Source organism: Bos taurus, chromosome 3 (assembly GCF_002263795.3).
Source record: "Bos taurus isolate L1 Dominette 01449 registration number 42190680 breed Hereford chromosome 3, ARS-UCD2.0, whole genome shotgun sequence".
NCBI lineage: Eukaryota > Metazoa > Chordata > Mammalia > Artiodactyla > Bovidae > Bos > Bos taurus.
In genome coordinates this window covers 76792333-76820261 of record NC_037330.1, presented here as the reverse complement: position 1 = coordinate 76820261, position 27929 = coordinate 76792333, and the positions used below count along the sequence as shown (strand labels likewise).

The following is a 27929-nucleotide window of genomic DNA, read 5'->3' as shown; positions in this document are numbered from 1 at the left end:
CCCACTGTTCTATCACCCATCAGTCAAAATGGCTAACAAGTTTATTCTCAAGCACAACTGAGGTTGGTGTGTAATCATAGGTTAAGTGTTCAGTACACGTTTTCTAAAGTTTTAATACTAAACTTCTATGACAACTTCAAGCTTTTTGCCTTTAAATTTAAATGAGCAGCAGTAATTCTTAAATTCAAAGAAGTGAGAAGCTAATTACGTATCTACTTGAGTGTTACTCAGTACTTACTTCACAATATGACAAAGGCAGTTCTGTGATCTTTTATGTAAGAGAGAAAAAAAGTGAGGCAACAAAAAATTGTGGCCCATGACCATGGCAGCAGGATCTTTTTGTCTCTAGGATCTAGAACAATGCCTAGAAATGAAGAGATGAACACCATCTCATCCTTCTCAAGGCTAATTCACCATCAGCAAAATGTATCAGTGCATAGCTGAAAAAAAGAAGTGACCTCATTTTTTATAATATCAATTTGTGATGAGAATGCTATTATAATAGATTATGAAGAGAATTCTAATTTATCAAAGGGTTTCTTCTAAAGCTGCCTCTTTGAAAAAGCAGAGATTTTCTAATCAAATGGGTGAGTAGATTGCTTTTTAGAATATCTGTCGAATATAAGGCTTCAACTCACGCCAAGCTATTGAAGCCATGATTCAATATCCCGAATTCCAATCAGATTTGTAAAATAAGATGCCAGATTGAAAACTTCAGTCTTTTTTTTTTAATATAAATTTATTTAAATTGGAGGCTAATTACATTACAATATTGTATTGGTTTTGTCATAACATCAACATGAATCCACCACGGTTGTACATGTGTTCCCCATTCTGAATCCCCCTCCCACCTCCCTCTCCGTACCATCCCTCTGGGTCATTCCAGTGCACCAGCCCCAGGCATCCTGTATCATGCATCGAACCTGGACTGGCAATTCATTTCATATATGATATTATACATGTTTCGATGACATTCTCCCAAATCACCACACCCTGTCCCTCTCCCACAGAGTCCAAAAGACTGTTCTACACATCTGTGTCTCTTTTGTTGTCTCACATACAGGGTTGTTGTTACCATCTTTCTAAATTCCATATATATGTGTTAGTATACTGTATTGGTGTTTTTCTTTCTGGCTTACTTCACTCTGTATAATAGGCTCCAGTTTCATCCACCTCATTAGAACTGATTCAAATGTATTCTTTTTAATGGCTGAGTAATATTCCATTGTGTATATGTACCACAGCTTTCTTATCCATTCATCTGCTGATGGACATCTAGGTTGCTTCCATGTCCTGGCTATTGTAACAGTGCTGTGATGAACATTGGGGTACACGTGTCTCTTTCAATTCTGATTTCCTTGGTGTGTATGCCCAGTAGTGGGATTGCTGGGTCATAAAGCAGTTCTATTTCGAGTTTTTAAAGAAATCTCCACACTGTTCTCCATAGTGGCTGTACTAGTTTGCATTCCCACCAACAGTGTAAGAGGGTTCCCTTTTCTCCACACTCTCTCCAGCATTTATTTTTTGTAGACTTTTGGATAGCAGCCATTCTGACTGGCGTGAAATGGTACCTCACTGTGGTTTTGATTTGCATTTCTCTGATAATGAGTGATGTTGAGCATCTTTTCTTCTGTTAGCCATCTGTATGTCTTCTTTGGAGAAATGTCTGTTTAGTTCTTTGGCCCATTTTTTGATTGGGTCATTTATTTTTCTGGAATTGAGCTGCAGGAGTTGCTTGTATATTTTGAGATTATTTCTTTGTCAGTTGCTTCATTTGCTATTATTTTCTCCCATTCTGAGGGTTGTCTTTTCACCTTGCTTATAGTTTCCTTTGTTGTGCATAAGCTTTTAATTTTAATTAGGTCCCATTTGTTTATTTTTGCTTTTATTTCCAATATTCTAGGAGGTGGGTCATAGAGGATCCTGCTGTGATTTATGTCAGAGAGTATTTTGCCTATGTTCTCCTCTAGGAGTTTCATAGTTTTTGGTCTTATGTTTAGATCTTTAATCCATTTTGAGTTATTTTTGTGTATGGTGTTAGAAAGTATTCTGGTTTCATTCTTTTACAAGTGGTTGACCAATTTTCCCAGAACCATTTGTTAAAGATTATCTTTTCTCCATTGTATATTCTTGCCTCTTTTGTCAAAGATAAGGTGTCCATAGGTGTGTGGATTTATCTCTGGGCTTTCTATTTTGTTCCATTGATCTATATTTCTGTCTTTGTGCCAGTACCATGGTGTCTTAATGACTGTGGCTTTGTAGTAGAGCCTGAAGTCAGGCAGGTTGATTCCTCCAGTTTCATTTTTCTTTCTCAAGATTGCTTTGTCTATTCGAGATTTTTTGTATTTCCATACAAATTGTGAAATTATTTGTTCTAGTTCTGTGAAAAATACCACTGGTAGCTTGATAGGGATTGCAAAACCTCAGTCATTCTTAACTTGCTTCTCAGAAGATCCTTGTATGTAATCAGCAGAATAGTACAAGGGCACACAGGAGAAGAAAAACAAGCCACACACAAACAGAATGTGGTAAAGTTGGGCATAAGTTACAGGGCTTTAAACCTATTTTATAATTAAAAACTTGGTCAAACATTTGTTAAGATATAAAATATAATTATGAAAAGGTGAAATATCAGAAAAGAATTCACTGAAAATACCAAAATCAGACTTGTTGAATTATTTATTTCCAGACTTTGCTTATCCTGCATACGAAAAAAAAAAAAAAAAAGCTGAGTGGGAAAAAAAGCAGATTAGTAGATTCTAATAGCTTACCAAGCAAGCTTTGTCAATTAGTTTGCAACTGCTGATAAAAGCACAAAAATGTGTACTAGAGCTGTGAGATAGTCCATGAAACTGTTAAAGTGTCTTTTCCTGGTATTAATTGCAAATGCAAAAATTGACATTCAGTAAGATTTACTAGTAATTTCTTTCCAAATAAATCCCTCATAATCTTTCTTTAGCTAAGTTAATCATGTCTGTTCAGATTGTGTGCAACTGATTCAATTTTTCAAAGAATCTTGGTCTCAAAAAAATCACTTTGATCTGTAATATTCATCTTTCTGAATGAATGCTTTCAACTTGAAACTTTTATCTGAATTATCTACTGTTGAGTCAAATTCCTATTTTATTCTTTTGCATGAGGACATATTTTTGAGTGTCCTGGTAGCTCAGCTGGTAAAGAATCCAACTGCAATGCAGGAGACCCTGGTTCGATTTCTGGGTTGGGAAGATCCCCTGGAGAAGGGATAGGCTACCCACTCCAGTATTCTTGGGCTTCCCTGGTGGTTCAGACAGTAAAGAATCCACGTGCAATGTGGGAAACCTATGTTGGATCCCTGGGTTAGGAAGATCCCCTGGAGGAGGGCATGGCAACCCACACCAGTATTCTTGGCTTGGAGAATCCCCATGGCCAGAGGAGCCTGGCAGGCTACAGTCCCTTGGGTTGCAAAAAGTTGGATATCACTGAGTGACTAAGCACAGCAAAATTTATTGTTTTTTTTTTGTATTCAGTAGAGATGTTTTACTTAATTAGGAATTTCTTTTAACAACTGGATTTAGAAAGGTTCCAACTGCACTGAAATTAAATTTTAATTTATCTTAGGATTTATCTTAGATAGAAGCATTATGAAACTTTTCTCTGTGTCTTGGACCTTTACTCAACCATGAGAAAAAGCCCATGCTAGATGGCTGGAAAGTGAGAGGCATGAAATGGAGATGACCATCTTAGCCGAAAGTGAAACTGAAGTCACTCAGTCATGTCCAACTCTTTGTGACCCCATGGACTGTAGCCTACCAGGCTCCTCTGTCCGTGGGATTTTCCATACAATAGTACTGGAGTGGATTGCCATTTCCTTCTCCAGCGGATCTTCCCAACCCAGGGATGGAACCCAGGTCTCCCACATTGTAGACAGACGCTTTACCATCTGAGCCACCAGGGAAGTCCTAATCTTAGCAGAGGCCCATTCTAAATCAGGTAAGATCAGAAACACACACACACACACACACACACACACACACACACACACAAACACAAAACCTATCTTTCTGAACCCAGTTAAAACTGCTGAATTGCAGAATTGTGAGCTAAATAAATGGTCATTGTTTTAATTTTTAGATCTTGAAGGATGGTTGTTTAATACAAAAATAGCTATTTGATATCTTGCAACTAAAGATGAGGGACAGATGTCAATTGATGAATATTTGCTTATTTGCTACTCTAAGCCAACTACTAGCATTTGGCTAATACCATAAAACATATTATCAAAGAATTTTAAACATGATATAAACTTTAAAGATATCTTGATAGAAGCTCCTTAGTTTACCAATGAAGAAACTGAGACTCAAAGAGATTAAGTGATTTGTAAAAGGTCATATAGGTAACTGAGGTGCTAGATTTTATGGCAACCCACTCCAGTACTCTTGCCTGGAAAATTCCATGGATGGAGGAGCCTGGTGGGTTACAGTCCATGGAATCACAAAGAGTCGGACACGACTGAACGACTTCACTTTCACTTTTCACTTTCATTCACTGGAGAAGGAAATGGCAACCCACTTCAGTGTTCTTGCCTGGAGAATCCCAGGGATGGGGAAGCCCAAATGGGCTGCCATCTATGGGGTCACACAGAGTCAGACACGACTGATGTGACTTAGCAGCAGCAGCTAGATTTTAAGAATGCTAGGAGAATAATAAAAAAGATAGATGACAAATGCATATCAATTTTGAAAGCAAAGTGCTCATGAACTTCTTTAGAAAGAGAAGAGAATGTGACCATGGAAAGCTTAGGAAAGGAGTTCTGCATGACCGAGATGTTTTCCATCATTACCAGTAGACATGTGTCTCTCAAATCTTGTCACCCAAATAGTCTGAATGTTGGATGAGAATGAACTCACCCTCAAGGGTTTTGTGGGTGTAACCAGAGGCTACTGACTTGGAGGATCAAATTTCCTTGAAGTCTGTAAAATACTTTTGTGCCCTATCACATGGTATAGATTGTTTACATAAATAAGGATTTTTTATCTCCAAAATTTCATGACAAACTGACTCTGAAGAAAAATGAAACCTATTTGTCTTAAGTTTTGAGTTATGACCTGAACATAACCTTGAATCCTCCTGGAGAAGCACATTAGATTAAAGCGGTCAAGCAAAAAAAAAAAAAAAAACATATTCTATACACTGCTGATAACAGGGTAAAAATTCACAAGGCCTCTGGTTGTCTCATTTGGGGTAACTTATTGTAAATCCTCTCTATTTTACCCCCTCTATACATATTTATTGAGTACCTTATATGTTCCAGATACTGTTCAAAGTCTTGAAGATTTTTTAAAGCAAAGATATACTATTCCAATTGTGACTTAAACCAGAAACAATAGCTTTCTTATAGTGTAACCACAGATACAAGTGGTATCCCGACAGAAAGTGCAGAAGGAGCAGCTCTAACGACCCAGATTCACTTTCAAAGGTAGTCAAAAGCAAGAAAAACTTAAACAAACCGTGAAAACTGGCAGTGGTTGGTAAGATACCTGCTGCGAATAGGGTGCAACCCACATTTCTGGCTTGTTATCTAGATACCCTTGGCTTCCACCCCATCTCCCTGACATCTGGCCACTTGCAGATGCAGGTATGACAACCTGTATGCTCTGGTAGGAGGGAAGCCAAACCTTCAGCACACAGAACCAGACAAACAAGAAAGCAATAGCTGTCTCTTGGAGGGAAAGGATCAATAATCAGTCTCTCAAAATCAAATTCACACGAGTAACCATCCAAATAACTAATTTTACAAATGTTTTTCTCTTGTTAATCTAAATTTGGAAAAGATAAGACTAAAAGACTTTGACCACCCTGGAGACAGAGGTCCGAGAGGCTGACTTTGGGAAGAATTTTTACTTTAGGCCACCTTTGTCAGGGGTCCTGGATTTCATTTGCAGCATCCAGAGCAAGTGAGTGTCCTAGCTAGCCTATTAATGCCAGAAGTCTAGGAGAGAAAAAAGTCTTTTCTTCTACCCATTTTAAGTTCCTTAGCTGGGGCCCTGATAATCTGGCTAAAGGCAGATTGTTGTTTTTATTGTTCAGTTGCCAAGTCGTGTCTGACTCTTTGTGACATTATGGACTGCAGCATGCCAGGCTTCCCTGTCCTTCCTTCACTATCTCCTGGAGTTTGCTCAGATTCTTGTCCACTGAATTGGTGATGCCACACAACCATCTCATCCTTTGCTGCCCTTTTCTCCTTTTGCCTTCAATCTTTCCCAGCATCAGGTTCTCTTCTGATGAGTCAGCTCTTTGCATCAGGTGGTTGAAGTATTGGAGCTTCTACTTCAGCATCAGTCTTTTCAATGAATATTCAGGGTTGATTTCCTTTAGGACTGACTGGTTTGATCTCCTTGCAGTTCAAGGAACTCTCAAGAGTCTTCTCCAGCACCACAATTCAAAGGCATCAATTGTTCAGTGCTCAGTCTTTTTTATGGTCCAACTCTCACATCTATACATAATTACTGGAAAAACCATAGCTTTGACTATAAGGACCTTTGTCAGCAAAGTGATGTCTTTGCTGTTTAAAAAAAAACTATTTATTTTAATTGGAGGCTAATTACTTTACAATATTGTATTGGTTTTGCCATACATTGACATGAATCCGCCACGGGTGTATATGTGTTCCCCATCCTGAACCGCCTCCCACCTTGCATCAAACCTGGACTGGCGATTTGTTTCACATATTATATTTTACATATTTCAATGCCATTCTCCCAAACCATCCCACCCTCGCCCTCTCCCACAGAGTCCAAAAGTCTGTTCTATACATCTGTGTCTCTTTTGCTGTCTCACATACAGGGTTATCATTACCATCTTTCTAAATTCCATATGTATGCATTAGTATACTGTATTGATGTTTTTCTTTCTGGCTTACTTCACTCTGTATAATAGGCTCCAGTTTCATTCACCTCATTAGAACTGATTCAAATGTATTCTTTTTAATGGCTCAGTAATATTCCATTGTGTATATGTACCACAGCTTTCTTATCCATTCGTCTGTTGATGGACATCTAGGTTGCTACCATGTCCTGGCTATTATAAATAGTACTGCAATGAACATTGGGGTACACGTGTCTCTTTCAATTCTGGTTTCCTCGGTGTGTATGCCCAGTAGTGGGATTGCTGGGTCATATGGCAGTTCTATTTTGAGTTTTTTAAGGAATCTCCACACTGTTCTCCATAATGGCTGTACTAGTTTGCATTCCCACCAACAGTGTAAGAGGGTTCCCTTTTCTCCACACCCTCTCCAGCATTTACTTTTTGTAGACTTTTGGATAGCAGCCATTCTGACTGACGTGAAATGGTACCTCATTGTGGTTTTGCATTTCTCTAATAATGAGTGATGTTGAGCATCTTTTCATGTGTTTCTTAGCCATCTGTGTGTCTACTTTGGAGAAATGTCTGTTTAGTTCTTTGGCCCATTTTTTGATTGAGTCATTTACTTTTCTGGAATTAAGCTGCAGGAGTTGCTTATATATTTTTGAGATTAATTCTTTGTTGCTTCGTTTGCTATTATTTTCTCCCATTCTGAAGGCTGTCTTTTCACCTTGCTTATAGTTTCCTTTGTTGTGCAGAAGCTTTTAATTTTAATTAGGTCCCATTTGTTTATTTTTGCTTTTATTTCCAATATTTATGGGAGGTGGGTCATAGAGGATCCTGCTGTGATTTATGTCAGAGAGTGTTTTGCCTATGTTTTCCTCTAGGAGTTTTATAGTTTCTGGTTTTACATTTAGATCTTTAACCCATTTTGAGTTTATTTTTGTGTATGGTGTTAGAAAGTGTTCTGGTTTCATTCTTTTACAAGTGGTTGACCAGTTTTCCCAGCACCATTTGTTAAAGAGATTATCTTTTCTCCATGGTATATTCTTCCCTCCTTTGTCAAAGATAAGGTTTCCATAGGTATGTGGATTTATCTCTGGGCTTTCTATTTTGTTCCATTGATCTATATTTCTGTCTTTGTGTCAGTACCATGGTGTCTTGATGACTGTGGCTTTGTAGTAGAGCCTGAAGTCAGGCAGGTTGATTCCTCCAGTTTCATTCTTCTTTCTCAAGATTGCTTTGGCTATTCAAGGTTTTTTGTATTTCCATACAAATTGTGAAATTATTTGTTCTAATTCTCTGAAAAATATCATTGGTAGCTTGATAAGGGTTGCATTGAATCTATAGATTGCTTTGGGTAGTATACTCATTTTCACTATATTGATTCTTCCAATCCGTGAACATAGTGTATTTCTCCATCTATTTGTGACCTCTTTGATTTCTTTCATCAGTGTTCTATAGTTTTCTATATATAGGTCTTTTGTTTCTTTAAGTAGATATCTTCCTAAGTATTTTATTTTTTTCATTGCAGTGGTGAATGGAATTGCTTCCTTAATTTCTCTTTCTGTTCTCTCATTGTTAATGTATAGGAATGCAAGGGATTTCTGTGTGCTGATTTTATATCCTGCAACTTTACTATATTCATTGATTAGCTCTAGTAATTTTCTGGTGGAGTCTTTAGGGTTTTCTATGTAGAAGATCATGTCATCTGCAAACAGGGAGAGTTTTACTTCTTCTTTTCCAATCTTTTCCTTTTATTTCTTTTTCTGCTCTGATTGCTGTGGCCAAAACTTCCAAAACTATGTTGAATAGTAGTGGTGAGAGTGGGCACTCTTGTCTTGTTCCTGACTTTGGGGAAATGCTTTAAATTTTTCACCACTGAGGATAATGTTTGCTGTGAGTTTGTCATATACAGCTTTTATTATGCTGACATATGTTCCTTCTATTCCTGCTTTCTGGAGCGTTTTTATCATAAATGGATGTTGAATTTTGTCAAAGGCGTTCTCTGTATCTATTGAGATAATCGTGTGGTTTTTATTTTTTAATTTGTTAATGTGGTGTATTACGTTGATTGATTTGCAGATATTGAAGAATCCTTGCATCCCTGGGATAAAGCCCACTTGGTCATGATGTATGATTTTTTAAATATTTTGTTGGATTCTGTTTGTTAGAATTTTGTTGAGGATTTTTGCATTTATGTTCATCAGTGATATTGGCCTGTAGTTTTCTTTTTTTGTGGCATCTTTGTCAGGTTTTGGTATTAGGGTGATGATGGCCTCATAGAATGAGTTTGGAAGTTTACCTTCCTCTGCAATTTTCTGGAAGAGTTTGAATAGGATAGGTGTTAGCTCTTCTCTAGATTTTTGGTAGAATTCAGCTGTGAAGCTGTCTGGTCCTGGGTTTTTGTTTGCTGGAAGATTTCTAATTATAGTTTCAATTTCTGTGCTTGTGATGGGTCTGTTAAGATTTTCTATTTCTTCCTGGTCGAGTTTTGGAAAGTTGTACTTTTCTAAAAATTTGTCCATTTCTTCCAAGTTGTCCATTTTATTGGCATATAGTTGCTGACAGTAGTCTCTTATGATCCTTTGTATTTCTGTGTTGTCTGTTGTGATCTCTCCATTTTAATTTCTAATTTTGTTGATTTGATTTTTCTCCCTTTGTTTCTTGATGAGTCTGGCTAATGGTTTGTCAATTTTATTTATCCTCTCAAATAACCAGCTTTTGGCTTTGTTGGTTTTTGCTATGGTCTCTTTTGTTTCTTTTGCATTTATTTCTGCCCTAATTTTTAAGATTTCTTTCCTTCTACTAACCCTGGGGTTCTTCATTTCTTCCTTTTCTAGTTGCTTTAGGTGTAGAGTTAGGTTATTTATTTGACTTTTTTCTTGTTTCTTGAGGTAAGCCTGTATTGCTATGAACCTTCCTCTTAGCACTGCTTTTACAGTGTCCCATAGGTTTTGGGTTGTGTTTTCATTTTCATTCATTTCTATACATATTTTAATTTCATTTTTGATTTCTTCTGTGATTTGTTCATTATTCAGCAGTGTGTTGTTCAGCCTCCATATGTTGGAATTTTTAATAGTTTTTCTCGTGCAATTGAGATCTAATCTTACTGCATTGTGGTCAGAAAAGATGCTTGGAATGATTTCAATTTTTTTGAATTTACCAAGGCTAGATTTATGGCCCAGGATGTGATCTGTCCTGGAGAAGGTTCCATGTGCGCTTGAGAAAAAGGTGAAATTCATTGTTTTGGGGTGAAATGTCCTATAGATATCAATTAGGTCTAACTGGTCTATTGTATCATTTAAAGTTTGTGTTTCCTTGTTAATTTTGTTTAGTTGATCTATCCATAGGTGTGAGTGGGTTATTAAAGTCTCCCACTATTATTGTGTTATTGTCAATTTCCCCTTTCATACTTGTTAGCATTTGTCTTACATATTGTGGTGCTCCTATGTTGTGTGCATATATATCTATAATTGTTATATCTTCTTGGATTGATCTTTGATCATTATGTAGTGTCCTTCTTTGTCTCTTTTCACAGCCTTTGTTTTAAAGTCTATTTTATATGATATGAATATTGCTACTCCTGCTTTCTTTTGGTCTTTATTTGTGTGGAATATCTTTTTCAAGCCCTTCACTTTCAGTCTGTATGTGTCCCTTGTTTTGAGGTGCGTCTCTTGTAGACATCATATTATAGGGGTCTTGTTTTTGTATCCATTCAGCCAGTCTCTGTCTTTTGGTTGGGGCATTCAACCCATTTACATTTAAGCTAATTATTGATAAGTATGATCCTGTTGCCATTTACTTTCTTGTTTTGGGTTTGAGTTTATATACCCTATCTGTGTTTCCTGTCTAGAGAAGATCCTTTAGCATTTATTGGAGAGCTGGTTTGGTGGTGCTGAATTATCTGAGCTTTTGCTTGTCTGTAAAGCTTTTGACTTCTCCTTCATGTTTGAATGAGATCCTTGCTGGGTATGGTAATCTGGGCTGTAGGTTATTTTCTTTCATCACTTGAAGTATGTCTTACCATTCCCTCCTGGCCTGAAGAGTTTCTATTGAAAGATAAGCTGTTATCCTTATGGGAATCCCCTTGTGTGTTATTTGTTGTTTTTCCCTTGCTGCTTTTAATATTTGTTCTTTGTGTTTGATCTTTGTTAATTTGATTAATATGTGTCTTGGGGTGTTCCACCTGGGGTTTATCTTGTTGGGACTCTCTGGGTTTCTTGGACTTGGGTGATTATTTCCTTCCCCATTTTAGGGATGTTTTCAAGTATTATCTCCTCAAGTATTTTCTCATGGTCTTTCTTTTTGTCTTCTTCTTCTGGGACTCCTATGATTCGAATGTTGGGGCATTTAACATTGTCCCAGAGATCTCTGAGGTTGTCCTCATTTCTTTTAATTCTTTTTTTTTTTTTTCCTCTCTGTTTATTTCTACCATTCTATCTTCTACCTCACTTATCCTATCTTCTGCCTCAGTTATTCTACTGTTGGTTCCCTCCAGAGTGTTTTTGATGTCATTTATTGCATTATTCATTATATTTGACTCTTTTTTATTTTTTCTAGGTCCTTGTTAAACCTTTCTTGCATCTTTTTGATCCTTGTCTCCAGGCTATTTACTTGTAACTCTATTTTGTTTACAAGGTTTTGGATCATTTTCACTATCATTATTAGGAATTCTTTATCAGGTAGATTCCCTATCTCTTCCTCTTTTGTTTGGTTTGGTGGGCATTTATCCTGTTCCTTTACCTGCTGGGTATTTCTCTGCCTTTTCATTTTGTTTATATTCCTATGTTTGGGGTGGCCTTTCTGTATTCTGGCAGTTTGTGGTTCCTCTTTATTGTGGAGGTTCCTTGCTATGGGTGGAGTTGGATGGGTGGCTTGTCAAGGTTTCCTGGTTAGGGAAGCTTGTGTCAGTGTTCTGGTGGGTGGAGCTGGATTTCTTCTCTCTGGAGTGCAATGAAGTGTCCAGTAATGAGTTTTGAGATGTCAATGGGTTTGGTGTGACTTTGGGCAGTCTGTATATTGAAACTCAGGGCTATGTTCCTGTGTTGCTGGAGAATTTGTGTGGTAAGTCTTTCTTTGGAACTTGTTGGCCCTAGGGTGGTGCTTGGTTTCAGTGTAGGTATGGAGGTTTTTGATGAGCTCCTATTGGTTAATGTTCCCTGGAGTCAGAAGTTCTCTGGTGTTCTCAGGTTTTGGACTTAAGCCTCCTGCTTCTGATTTTCAGTCTTATTCTTACAGTAGCCTCAAGACTTCTCCATCCATACAGCACTGATAATAAAACATCTAGGTTAATGGTGAAAAGATTCTCCATAGTAAGGGACACCCACAGAGGTTCACAAAGTTACATGGAGAAGAGAAGAGGGAGGAGAGAGATAGAGGTGGCCAGGAGGAGAAGAGGGGGAATCAAAAGGGGAGAGAGCAAGCTAGCTAGTAATCACTTCCCTATGTGCTCTCCACAGTCTGGATCCCTCAGAGATGTTCACGGAGTTACACAGAGAAGAGAAGAGGGAGGAAGGAGACAGAGGCGGCCAGGAGGATAAAAGGGGGAATCAAAAGGAGAGAGACTGACCTAGCCAGTAATCAGTTCCCTAAGTGTTCTCCATAGCCTGGAACACACAAAGAGATTCACAGAATTGGGTAGAGAAGAGAAGGGAGAGGGAGGAGATAGAGGTGACCTGGTGGAGAAAAAGGAGATTCCAAAGAGGGAGAGAGCAATCCAGCCAGTAATCTTGCTTTCAAGTAAAAATGGGTACTGAAGATTGGGTTCTTAAAGGTACAAAATTGATAACAAAAACAGAAAAGCAAAGATTATAGATTCTCAAAAATATAATATTAAAGAAAATAATAAAATCACAAAAATTATAAAATATATATATATATATATATATATATATATGAAGTTTGCTTTAAAAATAGGGTCTTTTTTTTGCAAAGTAATGGTAGGTTATAAAAATGAAAATTAAAGGAGTAATAGAGGACTTAAAAATAAAAAAAGTAAAAAAATTTAAAAATGTAATCATAAAAGTATATCTAGGACTTTCTCTGTTGTTGTTGTGGACCGTGTGGGGTCAGTTCATTTTCAGATAGTTCCTTGATCCAGCTTACACTTCTTAAGATCTATAGGCCCCTTCCTATGTAGTCGGTGCTAACTGCAGGGTTTAATCTATTGTACCTGTCACTTCCAAAGCGGTTCATTCCCTCTGTTTATTTTAGCTTCTTCTGTTTGCTGGCCTCTTCAGTGTCTAATTTCCACCCTGACACAAGGGAGTGGTTGTGGTCACTTAATTAGGCTTATTTGTTCAGTCGTGCTGTGGGGAGGGAGTAACACTGCGAACATACATCACTGGCGTGTGTGGGGAGTGCTCGCAGTGTTTTGGCCACACTGGGTTTGTCCCCGCTCATGGCGTGTGTGCTTTCCCAGTCTACACTGTTCAGGCTGTAGGTTGCTCTGCCAGGAACTGTTTGAGGTGGCCCTGGGTTACATGCACTTCCCAGGTCTAAGCTGCTCAGGTTCAGCTTCTCGGGTACTCCACAAAGGTGCAGACTTGGGCCTGCATTCTGTGACCTTCCCAGGTCCAAGCAGCTCAGGTGACCAGGTGCTTGGCGAGCGCAGTTGCCCCCAGGTGGGGCTGTGACTTATCGCCTCCCCCATCCCTGCTGCTCGGTTTTCTGGGTATACAATCTGTGCGCCTTCTCAGGTGTGCCGTGTGTCTCTTCTGGGGAGTTGATCTCTGGCTCCGACCCTCCAGCGGATGTTAACCATCCAGAATCCCAAGAAGTCTTGGTTAGCAATGAAGCCTGCTTGCAGTTTGGTATAGCATGCCTCTCTGGGGCCGCGATTGCCCCCTTCCGGCCCTGGCTGCCCTTGCCTGCCTGTCTCCGGTGGGGTATGGGCTGATGCTCAGCCGGCTAGCTCTGCTCAGTCCTTTGTTCTGTGAGTGGGCCTGGCGGTGTTTTAGGTTAGGGCTTTTCATGGGATAGCTATCCCACAGTCTGGGTTGCTGTCTCTAGTTAGTTCCCTCAGATTGCCCTTGGGGCCATTCAGGCCCGGTCCTTACCCCAAGCAATGCAGCCCGCGCCTCCCTGTCCAGCCCCCGCTTGCTAGTGGCAGATGCGAGTGTCTGGGCTGCTTTTCTGCTGGGAGTTGCCGTTAAGCATGCAATCTGTGGGTTTTAATTATTTATTTATTTTTCCTCCGGGTTATGTTGCCCTCTGAGGTTCCAAGGCTCACAACAGACGCACTGGTAAGAGTGTTTCCTGGTGTTTGGAAACATCTCTCTTTTTTAAGACTCCCTTCCTGGGACAGATCTCCATCCCTACCTCTTTTGTCTCTCTTTTTATCTTTTATATTTTGTCCTACCTCCTTTCGAAGACAATGGGCTGCCTTTCTGGGTGCCTGATGTCCTCTGCCAGCATTCAGAAGTTGTTTTGTGGAATTTGCTCAGCGTTCAAATGTTCTTTCGATGAATTTTTGGGGGAGAAAGTGGTCTCCCCGTCCTATTCCTCCACCATCTTAGGACTGCCCCTCCTGTCTGAAGCAGGATCCCAGGACAACAGATACCGTCTTTGCTTTTTAATACACTGTCTAGGTTTGTCATAGCTTTCCTTCCAAGGAGTAAGTGTCTTTTAATTTCATGGTTGTAGTTGCTGTCTGCAACGATTTTGGAGTCCAAGAAGATAAAATCTGTCACTGCTTCTACTTTTTCCCCTTCTATTTTCCTGAAGTGATGGGACTGGATGCCATGATCTTAGTTTTCTGAATGTTGAGTTTTAAGCCAGCTAGCATTCCATTAACAGTATGATAAGGCAGAGGCAGATTAACAAATGAAAAACAAGAGAAGTTTATCAGCATGTTCATTGTGCATGTACATATGAGAGCACCTAAAGATGAGCCACCCAAAATGTGTTCAGAATTTGGGTTTTTATACCATCTTAGACAAGGTAAAGGGATAAAAGGCTTCTGAGGAGACTAGTTATGCAAAGGTAGCCAGAAAATATATGGTAAGCAAGAGTTGTTTAATAAGGTTTGTTAACCATTTTTTTTTTTTTAAGTGCCTTCCCCATTGATGAGTTGAGTCCTCTTTCTGGTATAGGAAAAGAAGACATCTTTTCAAAAATTTCCTTTATCAATGTAAGTAAGTAAGTGTTAGTCACTCAGTCATGCCCGACTCCTTGCAACCCCATGGACTGCAGCCCACCAGGCTCCTCTGTCCATAAGATTTTCCAGGCAAGGATACTGGAGTGGGCTGCCATTTCCTTCTCCAGGTGATCTTCCCAACCCAGGGATCGAACCCGGGTCTCCTCCACTGCAGACAGATTCTTTACTGACTGAGCTACAGGGAAGCCCTTATCAATGCAAGTTTCCTTTAAAAAGGATCCTGTGCCCTGGTTTAGAGCTTTTCCTCAGCATTTTGGTTCTACTGGCCTCTAGCCCAAAGAAACATATTTTGGCATGGTTATTCTGTACCATTCAAGATAGAGTAGCAATGCAACCAAAACTCCTGCTCTCAAGGAGTATATTAAATTCCTACTGTTAAACACCACATACTAACTGAAACAACAGAAACATTGTCTTAAGTTTCTGGAGGTTAGAAGTCTAACTTGGTTTCACAGAATCACTTTTCTTCTGAAGCCTCTAGGAAAGAATGCTTCCTTGACATTTCCAGCTTTTAGAGGCCACCTATATTCATTGACTTGTGGCCTCTTCCTGTATCTTGAAGACAGCAGCACAGCATCTTCTCTGTCCTCTGCTTCCATCATCACATCTCTCTCTATCTCTGATCTTCCTATCTTCCTTTTATAAGGACTCTTGTGATTATATTGGGGCGACACAGATAATCCAGGATGATTTCTCTATCCCAAGATTATTTCAGTCACATTTGCAAAGTATTTCTTTCTTTTCTTCTTCTTCTTTTTTAAAAATCATATAAGGTGTTATAGTCACAGGTTTTGCCATTAGGACATAAACTTATTTGGGAACCTGTTATTCAACTTCACACAAGGAAATTATATTTCAGTAAAGTCCACCTTTATAGGATGAATTTCTTGAATACATGTCAGATAAATTTTTATGATGTTTTGGAAGGAGAAAGATGGGGAAATAAGAGGACTTGAGCTTATCCCCTCTCTTGAATACACTAAAAATAACATTAATAGCTGAACAACCATTGACAAAAATGACTGGAACCTACCACAAAAGATATTCTATATCTAAAGACAAAGAAGAAATCACAAAGAGACAGTATAAAGGGTACTTTTCATGATATGATCAAATCCCATACTCACCAGTTTGGTTATCCAAAGATTGGAAAATAACTATATTGCAGAGTTTCTCCCACAGGAGTGAGAGTTCTGAGCTCCATGTTAGGCTCCCCAGCCTGGAGGTCTAGCACTGGAAGCAGGAGCCCTCAGAGCATTCGGCTTTGAAGGCTAGTAAGGTTTGAGTGCAAGAGCCCCATAGGACTGGGGGAAACAGAGATTCCTTGTGTGCACTTGGAGGGTGCACACAAGGTTTCAGGTACACTGGGACCCATGGCAAAGCAGTGACTCCATAGGAGCCTGGGCCAGATCTAACTGTGGGTGTTGGAGTGTCTCCTGGAGAGGTAGGGGTTAGCTTTAGCTCACTGTTGGGGTGGACACTGGTGGCAGAATCCCCAGGGAATATTCACTGGCATGAGCTCTCCTAGAGGTTGCCATTTTGACACTGAGACCTGGCCTGACTGAATAGCCTGCAGGTTCCAGTGCTGGGATGCCTCAGGTGGAAACACAGCCCCATCCATCAAGACAGGCTCCTTAAAGTCATCATGAGCCTACAGTTGCTGCCTCTAAAAACAACTTGTGACATGGCCCTGCGTACCAGAGACAAAATGCAGCTCCATCCACCAGTGGGTGGGCACCAGAAGCAAGAGGAAGTATGATTTTACAGCCTGTGGAACAGATAGCACAAAAATAGGAAGCTATAAAAAATGAGATGCCAGAGAAATATGTTCCAGATATAGGAACAAGATAAAACCCCAGAAAAACTAAGTGAAGTGGAGATAGGCAGTCTGCCTGAAAAAGAATTCAGAGTAATGACAGTAAAGATGATCCAAGATCTTGGAAACAGAATGGAGGCAGACTGACAAGATTATGAGAAATGTTTATCAAAGAGCTAGAAGATTGGAAAAAAAAAAAAAAAAGAGATGAACAATACAATAAATGAAATGAAAAGTACACTAGAAGGAAGCAATAACAGAATAAATGGGGCAGAAGAATGAATAAGTGAGCTGGAAGACAGATTGGTAGAAATCACTGCAGTGGAACAAAATAAAGGGAAAAAATGGTTATGAAGTTTTTATGATATTCTCAGCAGTATCTCTAGTAACTCCCTGACTCAAATGCATAGCTCAGCAATCTTGACTTGCTCCTATTACCCCAACCTCAAGAACACGTTTGCTATTTTTCATCCCCAATGATTTGCCTCTGTCTACACTACCCTATGGAGAAGGGAATGGCAACCCACTCCAGTGTTCTTGCCTGGAGAATCCCAGGGATGGGGGAGCCTGGTGGTCTTCCGTCTATGGGGTCACACAGAGTCGGACACGATTGAAGTGACTTAGCAGCAGCAGCAGCAACAGTACCCTAACTCTGTCCCTACATCTGTGAACCCTCTGCCTGGATAAACACCCATCCAAGGTATCACCTCATCTGAGAAATGGTGCCCCTTCCATTTCCTCCAAAAAGATCCTTTGTCTCTACTATGGGCTCCAAAATCACTGCAGACAGTGACTGTAGCCATGAAATTAAAAGGCACTGGCTCCTTGGAAAGAAAGTTATGACAAACTGAGACAGTGTACTAAAAAGCAGAGACATCATTTTTCTGACAAAGGTCCATGTAGTCAAAGCTGTGATTTTTCCAGTAGTCATGTGTGGATGTGAGAGTTGGACCATAAAGAAGGCTACTAATGATGATAAAGTGTTAGTCACTCAGTCGTGACTCTTTATGACCCCATGGACTGTAACTCGCCAGGTGTCTTTGTCCACGGAATTCTCCAGGCAAGAATACTGGAGTGGGTAGCCATTCCCTTCTCCAGGGGATCCTGCTGACCCAGGGATTGAACCGGGGCCTCCTGCATTGCAGGCAAATACTTTATTGCCTGAGCTACCATGGAAGCCCAAAGAAGACCGAGAGCTGAAGAACTGATGATGCTTTTGAATTGTGGTGCTGGAGAAGACTCTTGAGAGGCCCTTGGACTCTAAGGAGATCAAATCAGTCAATCCTAAAGGTAATTAACTGTGAATATTCATTGGAAGGACTAATGCTAAAGCTGAAGCTCCAAAACTTTGGCTACCTGATGTGAAGAAACGATTCATTGGAAAAGACCCTGATCCTGGGAAAGATAGAGGGTAAAAGGAGAAGAGGGCATGCTATGAGAATGGTTATATAGCATCACTGACTCAATGGACATGAATTTGAGCAAACTCCAGGAGATAGTGGAGGAATGAGGAACCTGGTGTGCTACAGTCCATGGGGTCGCAGAGTTGGATACGACTTATCGACTGAATGATGACAACAATGGATTTGATCACACACTGTATTAGAACTGTCTACATGATAGTAGTCTTGCTCCATTAGTTGAAGGCTCCTTGAGAGTAGGGAGTGTATCATTCATTTTTTCTAGCCTCATCACTCACTCATAGTAGTTGGCACACAGTGAGAGCTTAAGTAATGTCAAATAAATAAGTATCACTGAAATTGATTAAGTATAGTAATTATGAGAGGATGGAGGGAGGGAAAAAAACTCAAGAAGTTTTATCTTGAGTTGTTAAATAAGTTTAGTAAAGAGCAGCTTTCTCTGCTGAGCCTTAGAAACAGAATAGCAGACAGAAAAGATGAGATGAGATATACATGACTCACAGGCAGTGAAGATAACAAGAGCCGGAGGCACAGAAGCTTCAGGGCTGCTCCTCTCAGTTGGGGTGCTTTTGATGTGTGCCTGCTTTGATCCCTGCTGTGTAGCTATGGCTCAAGATACTCTGGAATGAAGAAAAACTACTTACTGTCTTCTGTTTCCAAGATCCAGAGTGTGTTAGAAAAGAAGCACATGGGGAGGGGGCAGGTTTATCTGGTGGCAAAATAAAATCATTTCCCAAAGGTAAATAGTCTCTCCCAATGGTTGAGAGCTGAAGCTAAAGAAAAGAGGATGCACAGAGGGGACACTGCTGTGTGCAGAAGAGAAAAGCTGAATGCAACATAAAAGCAGAGACAAAGAAAAAAAAAAGCAGAGACAAGATAAAATAGAAAAATGTAAAAGGGCAGCTGTGCACAGGTGAGGTCAGCTAAGCTGTATAATTAGTGAAGGACGCAGTAGGACACTGGGCCATACATGGAAGGATTTTGCCAGCCTCTTGGACAACACATGGGAATATAGTTAGTGACATTCCAGGACCTTATACCAAGGAAAAGGACATCACAGATAACAGATCATGACCGGGGTAGAGGGAGAAATACACTGCTACTTCTCTGTGTATGGGGGGCCAAGTAGAACTCCCATTTGTGTACCTTATTTTTAAAAGCACGACTTCTATTATAAATTATGCCCAAGTAAAATCATCCTAAGTAAAAGCTGGCTTAAAACTCAACATTCAAAAAACTAAGATCATGACATCTGGTCCATCACTTCAGGCAAATAGAATGGGACTAAGTAGAAGCAGTGACAGATTTTATTTCCTTAGATTCCAAAATCACTGCAGATGGTAACTGCAGCCATGGAATTAAAAGACGCTTGCTCCTTGAAAGGAAAGCTATGACAAACCTAGACAGTGTACTAAAAAGCAGAGACATTTCTTTGACAACAAAGTTCCTCATATTCAAAGCTATGGTTATTCCAGTAGTCATGGATAGATGTGGGAGTTGGACCATAAAGAAGGCTGAGCACTGAAGAACAGATGCTTTGGAGCTGTGGTGTTGGAGAAGACTCTTGAGAGTCCCTTGGAATGCAAGGAAATCAAACCAGTCAATATAAAAAGAAATCAACCCTGAATATTCACTGGAAGGACTGCTGCTGAAGCTGAAGCTCCCATACTTTGGCCACCTGATGTGAAGAGCCAATTCATTGGAAAAGACCCTGATGCTGGGCAAGATTAAAGGCAGGAGAAGAAGGGGACGACAGAGGACTAGATGGTTGGATGGCATCCCCAACTCAATGGACAAGAGTTTGAGCAAGCTCTGGGAGATGGTGAAGGTCAGAGAAGCCTGGAGTGCTGCAGTCCATGGGGTCACAAAGAATCGGACACAACTGAACAACCATAACAACAACAGATCATCCTTATTAAATTTGAGATATGGATTCAGTTATTCTCAAAACTACTTTTTTGAAATAGAGCTTTCATTCAGAAATTTTCTAAATTTGTATAATAGTCAGATCCTCTTTAATATCTCAGACTAACCTAGTGTAAATGTTCAAAAATTTCATCTCCCCAGGTTGGTAAAGAGAGAAAGGAGATACTATGAACTCTCAAAGAAAAGGAGAAAAAGGGTCCAGGTGGAAAAAGCTTTGGAGAGTTATTGTTAGAAGAAAAATCAAGTACTATGATGCCATGCGTATTAAACGAGTTTAGGGGTAAAAATCTGGGGCTGTACCTAAGCAAATTTCTGATGGACTTGATTCAAAAAGGAATCACTTGCAGAATATGCAGTATTTTAGGGTTAATCGCTCCATCCCCACATCTGGGTATTAGATGAAATATATGTGGAGGTCAGTCATTATAGTTCTTCTGCTATTGTTGCTGTTTAGTCACTAAGTCGTGTCTGACTCTTTGTGACCCCATGGACTGTAGCCCACTAGGTTCCTCTTTCCATGGGATTTCCCAGACAAGAATACTCGAATGTGTTGCCATTTCCTTCTCCAGGGGATTTTCCCGACTCAGGGATTGAACCCGCTTTTCCTGCTTGGCAGGTGGAATCTTTACCACTGAGCCACGTGGGAAGCAATAGATCTACAAAGGCCTAAATCATGTGATTTAAAATACCCCAAAGCAGAGACTTTATTTTATTCACCAATAGAAGAATTTCTGCACATTGTGGATACTCAACAAACAGTTGATGAAACAAGGATAAGTGTAGAGAAGCTGAAGCACTGAATCTATTAAATTTGTGCTTGTGAATGGGGATAATAACAGGGAAGAAAATCATGATTTTTCAAAGACCTGTTGAGCCTCTGAGGCTTGGGCTTCTGTGATTTAGTCCCAGGAGAGAATTAATATTAATAGTTACATTGTTGAATACCAGATATTGAGCTAGACAATTTAGATACATTGTTGTTAATCCTCAGAATAACTTTCCAAGTTTCATATTATCTGTTTTATAGATGTGTATATAGGCTGTGAAAAAGTTAAACAACGTTTCCAAAGTTACATAGCCATTAAATGGCAAAGCAGTAACTCAAATCCATATGACTGCTAAATCAATGTATTTTATTTTATCACATTTAATATTGTATATATTTTGAAAAATTTTATTCCTTGTAGTAAAATTAGTGTATGTTCATTAGAATAAATTCAGAAAAGAGAGAAAGGTGCAGGGGGACAAAGCCAGCTATGATATATCCACTCTTTTGTAAACATATGGCAATATAATGTTTCTATAAAGTCACGCAAACACTGAAATAGCAATCCTGAAACTTTGCGCCTAGGGGAATTATAGAGTTAGGTTCCTTCGAGCCTTTGGCCCTAACATTTTCATGAACTGACTAAGCTATAACCTCGTTTTATGTATATTTCTGTTTAAAAATGCATTATTTAATTGTTTTGTTGATTCATTTACATTTAACTGATAGCCAACAGTATTATAACTTGTGCCTGAATGGAGTTTACCTAACACATTCATTTGCTCTTCAGGTATATCACCACCTTGTTATTCTTAGGAACAAAAGGCAGCACTTCAGCACTATACTTGGGGTTCATTTTAAACAGTGAAGTCACCTATCAAAAGCTCCAAAATAAAAACATGGCACTGCATAACTGTAAAAAGGACACTTATTTACAGCATGAAAGCTGAAACAAGAAGGTAGAGCCTTATCTTGCTCAACCTCTGCTGGAAACATGCATGTCAGGTGATTCAAATATGGTGTTATTTGGGCATGTCCATGAATGACCATGGAAATCATAGTCTACTATGTAATCACAGAGCTAGAAACTGAATAATCATGTCAGATTCTGCTTTCTAAGAGGACAGATCTTAGGCAGTTTATTCCATTCTTATCAATTTTGAAGAAACCTGTCTACAGATTCCCTTGAAAGTATACATTATGATTTTAGAGAAAATTTACTCTACATCTGAATTGCTCAGGTAAGACTTCTCTTCTTTTTGTCTTATTTAGAAGCAAAGATTTAGAGGTGGGGGTGAAGAGAGGGAACTGTCATTCATTTTAATATAAGGATAATCTCAGATATTTTCCTTTTCCAAATATTTATATTTATTAGCATTCTATTTTGGAAAAAGTAATGTTGGACATGATAGAAATTAAAACAGTTTCAGGGGTACACACATTAAAAAAATAAGACTCCTTCATACTCCCCAAATTCAGCAATCACTGTTTATCATTTCTTATAAATATATTGTAGAAATACTCTATGCAGCTACCAACATATATATCTACATTTAAATTTTATAAAAGACATAAAAATGAAAAGATATACAGGATAGGATAAGTATCCCTAATTTTACTTTATCCAAAAAGGTAATGATATATTTTATAACTCTTAAATGCACTAGGTACAAAGACAGTAAATGGTCTTGAGATTTTTGTTCTAATTTTAAGGGAAGGGGAACTATTATCAATTGATAGCATATTGTATGCACACTTGTGCTAGGCACTTTATACATTTTATGTATTTTGAGGTCTCAAAGATGTCATGAAGGAAGTATTATTCCCATTTTATAAATTAAAAATACTGCATTTCAGAGAAGTTAAGTACTTTCTTTAATGTCACACAGCTGATAATATATACACAATTAGAACCCACTTCCAGAGCATTATTCCAATATCTATACTAACTTCATATATATAGTCTAGCTCTTACACATTTCTTAACATTTGAATTATTAATATGGATATGGCAGTTGATATTAGCTCAGTGGTTTAAAAATCTCTAATGAGGATCTGTACCTATAAGTTCATCCTTCTTCAGTCTGTGATTAATGCCACTTTGTACTTGACATTATAAAACCATAAATATTCAGTAGAGTCAAATCTCTTAGAGAACACCAGACACTAAGAAGAATGGCATCACAGACCTGCAGATGGCACTACTGCCCACAAGTCATCCAAATCTAACTTACTAATAGGTTTCTTAAAAATACATTCACTTTACAAATTATGTAACACTGATTCCAAAAGTTAAATTTCCACCATCTGTGATTTTTAAACTATGTAATTCTTCTAATTTATGATTTGATTTTTAAACTATGTAATTCTTCCAATTTATGATTTGATTTTGAAATTTAATTTTCTGTTTACTGACCAATAAGTGCTTAATAGCAACACTTAATAGCACTACAGCCTAGGTGAAATATAAATCTGAGTGGAGGGGACACACAATGTTAAGATGGGGAAAAGAAAGACTTTGGACTCTTCACTTGAGCATGAAGTAATGCCTGGCAAGTTAGATCACTGAATTGTAAGAAGCAGGTAGAAACTGCTAAAATCTAAAGATGGATGCAGTCTTTAGAATTTCCAAGATATAAATCAGAAAGCTGACAAAAAAACCCCATAAATACAAAAGTCTGAGACATTGTACATAATGAATAAGAATGCAGGTTCTTTCACTGTATTTTTAGCTTCATCATGAACTTTTAAGAAAAATTACTGCTAATCTCAGTCAATCATATAAGCCTTAGAAGACAAAAAGAGAGCTACTTTATTCTGAGTTGTTGAGAGATAGGATACGTCAAGATTTCATTGGGTTTTATCTGATTGTTAAGATTACAGGCAATTTAAACTTTTTCAATTTCAAACCATCTATTAATATGATAGACATTACTTTTTAATAACAATGAAGCAAATAATATCCCAAACCATCAATTCTCATAACCTCTCTCATGTTAATCCAATCCCTTTTCTAGTTTGTTCGTTTTAATGCTAGGGATCCCTTGCAGTGGATATGAGGTGTTCTACATAGAACCCCTTCTGTGCTGAGTCATTCACTTCTCACCAGTCAGGGATATTGGCTGCAGTCCTCTTTAGGAACCATGCTTGACTGAAGGGAACTTCACCCAGGGTTGCACTTCCCAAATCAACCCATATTGAGTGACTGGTTTACAGGAAGGTACCTTCCCTGGTGGCTCAGATGGTTAAGAATCTTCCTGCAATGTAGGTGACCCAGGTTCAATCCCTGGGTCAGGAAGATCCCCTGGAGAAGGAAATGGTAGCCCAATCTAGTATTCTTGCTTGGAGAATCCCATGGACAGAAGAGCCTGGTGGGCTACAGTCCATGGGGTCACAGAGTCAGACATGACTGAGTGACTAATACTTTCACTTAGATGAAAGTACAAAGGCTCAGTTGCTTTTTTCAATTTGGGACAATTCTAAAGGTCCATCCCAGCTCCAAAGCCTGTTCATTGGATCAGTTGAGGCCTTTGTTACAATTCTGTTGCAGTTCAACCTTTTCTTTTGCCCCATCCTTCCCACTCCCCATCACTTTTGCAAGTATTGCTAAGTGTTGTTCAGTTGTTAAGTCATGTCTGATATTTTGCAACCCCATGGACTACAGCATGCCAAGTTTCCCTGTCCTTCACTGTCTTCCAGAGTTTGTTCAGATTCATGTCTATTGAGTTGGGGATGACATCTAACCACCTCATCCTCTGCTGCTCCCTTCTCTTTTTGCCTTCAATCTTTCCCAGTATCAGGGTCTTTTCCAATGAGTCAGCTAAATATACTACTCAGTAATCTTGGACACACAAATATTTGTCTCAGTACTTTAATATGGGTAATATGACCTAAGGCAGAACTAAGACTAGTCCTACAAAGCTGATTAAACTAGGATTTTGGATCTGGATCAATCAATGGCTAGCTTATAATGAAGAGACTATTACTTGTGGTTGGTAGCACACTGACAGCCCTTGCCAAAATTTTTACTGGTGGTGAATTTACACCAATTCCCAACCAAGAAAACAAACCTAAAACAGTATCACTTAACTGTCTTCTCATTTACAGTTTTTAAAAATAAGTCTATAATTCTTATTTTTGTTCCTTTGTATAAATTGTTTTTCTCTGAATGTTTTTCCTATTTATCATTAGTTTTCAGCAACTTGATTACATGTGCCTTGGTGCAGATTTGTGTGTTTTTTTTTTTTGCTGTGTTACTTGAACTTCTATGGGTTTATGGTCTTTGTCACATTTAGGAAAACTTCATTATTTTTGGCCAGTAACTTTTACGCCCTCCCTTTTTCTTCTTTCATTTCTAGGCTCTAATTTACACAATTTTCAGTTTCATATTTTCACATAGCTCACTGAAACTCTGTTCTTTTCGTTTCTTTCAGTTTTGCTTCCTTTGTACTTTATTTTGAAAGTGAAAGTGAAAGTCACTCAGTCGTGTCTGACTCTTTGGGACCCCATGGACTATACAGTCCATGGAATTCTCCAGGTCAGAATACTGGAGTCTCCAGGGGATCTTCCCAACCCAGGGATCGAACCCAGGTCTCCTGCATTGCAGGTGGATTCTTAACCAACTGAGCCACAAGGGAAGCCTAAGAATACTGCCATTTCCTTCTCCAATAACTGTCAAAGTGCCTTTTAATTTCATTATCTCTGTTATATCTAGGTACATTTCACTTTTACCTCTGGCTATGGATTATATATTTTTCTGTTTCTTTGCATGTCTGATAATTTTTGACTGGATGTTGGACATTGTAATTTTTACGTTGTTAAATAAGGATTTTGTTGTATTTCTTTCAAGTATTCTTCTGGCACACAGGAAGTTACTTAAAGAGCAATGTGAACATTGTGAGGCTTGTTTTTTTTTTTTTTCCAAAGGGTTTTTTAATGGATAATTTTATTTTATTTTATTTTTCGTGTCACTAAGCCTTGTGACCTTTTTTTTTAAATTTTATTTTTAAACTTTACAATATTGTATTAGTTTTGCCAAATTTCGAAATGAATCCGCCACAGGTATACCTGTGTTCCCCATCTTGAACCCTCCTCCCTCCTCCCTCCCCATATCCTCCCTCTGGGTCATCCAGTGCACCAGCCCCAAGCATCCAGTATTGTGCATCGAACCTGGACTGGCGACTCGTTTCATACATGATATTATACATGTTTCAATGCCATTCTCCCAAATCTTCCCACCCTCTCCCTCTCCCACAGAGCCCATAAGACTGATCTATACATTGGTGTCTCTTTTGCTGTCAATAACAATAACACAGGGTTATTGTTACCATCTTTCTAAATTCCATATATATGCATTAGTATACTGTATTGGTGTTTTTCTTTCTGGCTTACTTCACTCTGTATAATAGGTTCCAGTTTCATCCACCTCATTAGAACTGATTCAAATGTATTCTTTTTAATGGCTGAGTAATACTCCATTGTGTGTATGTACCACAGCTTTCTTATCCATTCATCTGCTGATGGGCATCTAGGTTGCTTCCATGTCCTGGCTATTATAAACAGTGCTGTGATGAACATTGGGGTACACGTGTCTCTTTCCCTTCTGGTTTCCTCAGTGTGTATGCCCAGCAGTGGGATTGCTGGATCATAAGGCAGTTCTATTTCCAGTTTTTTAAGGAATCTCCACACTGTTCTCCATAGTGGCTGTACTAGTTTGCATTCCCACCAACAGTGTAAGAGGGTTCCCTTTTTTCCACACCCTCTCCAGCATTTATTGCTTGTAGACTTATGGATCACAGCCATTCTGACTGCTGTGAAATGGTACCTCATAGTGGTTTTGATTTGCATTTCTCTGATAATGAGTGATGTTGAGCATCTTTTCATGTGTTTGTTAGCCATCTGCATGTCTTCTTTGGAGAAATGTCTATTTAGTTCTTTGGCCCATTTTTTGATTGGGTCATTTATTTTTCTGGAGTTGAACTGTAGGAGTTGCTTGTATATTTTTGAGATTAGTTGTTTGTCAGTTGCTTCATTTGCTATTATTTTCTCCCATTCTGAAGGCTGCCTTTTCACCTTGCTAATAGTTTCCTTTGATGTGCAGAAGCTTTTAAGTTTAATTAGGTCCCATTTGTTTATTTTTGCTTTTATTTCCAATATTCTGGGAGGTGGGTCATAGAGGATCCTACTGTGATGTATGTCGGAGAGTGTTTTGCCTATATTCTCCTCTAGGAGTTTTATAGGTTCTGGTCTTATGTTGAGATCTTTAATCCATTTTGAGTTTATTTTTGTGTATGGTGTTAGAAAGTGTTCTAGTTTCATTCTTTTATTCATAGCAGTTTTTATTCTAGCACTAATTTGGCCCACTATTGAAGTACAACTCTTCTGAAGATGCTGTCCAATGCCCCAAGTATTAGAGGTTCTCTATACTTTGACAGATGGGAATATGTATTCCCAGATCTATGAGGTACTGAGATTGTTTGGTTTACTGCTTTTCAGTCCATTCTTTCCTTGCATCCTGCACCCCTCTTTTTAAGTACTCAACTGATCTACTTCACCCTGCCTAATGCCAATTAGTACTTAACAAAAACTTTAAACCACTGCAGATCTCTGAAGAGTTTTTTTTTTGTTTTTTAACTTTTTGTCTTCTGTATTTTTAAATAGCTTCCTCAGTCATCCTCTGATCTCTAGCTTAATGGACTGAGACACTGAGCTTTATTTTGGCTGTCCCTCCCTGCACTGTGGCCTGGCAACTGCCTGGAGGCAGTAATCTTGAGACAATCATAGGGATTCTCCAGTGGCTCACTTGGTAAAGAACTTGCATACCAATGAAGAAGATACAAGAGATACAGGTTCGATCCCTGGGTTGGGAAGATCCACTGGAGAAGGAAATGGCGACTCACTCCAGTATTCTTGCCTGAAAAATTCCATGGATAGAGATGGATGTGATTATGCACACACGCATAGGGCTTACCTCCTTTGTTTTCATTTTCTGAGGAA

The 27929-nt window shown here is 38.8% G+C and overlaps 1 long non-coding RNA gene across 1 annotated transcript in view; it reads left to right on the top strand.

Annotated features, from left to right (window-relative positions):
* Window positions 1–323: 323 nt before the first annotated feature.
* LOC132344893 (uncharacterized) overlaps window positions 324–27929 on the top strand; it is a 34100-nt gene continuing 6494 nt past the window's right edge. The window contains exons 1-2 of the long non-coding RNA XR_009493960.1: window positions 324–587; window positions 14899–14977. This is a non-coding gene — a long non-coding RNA (uncharacterized lncRNA). The remainder of the gene's footprint in view (window positions 588–14898; window positions 14978–27929) is intronic.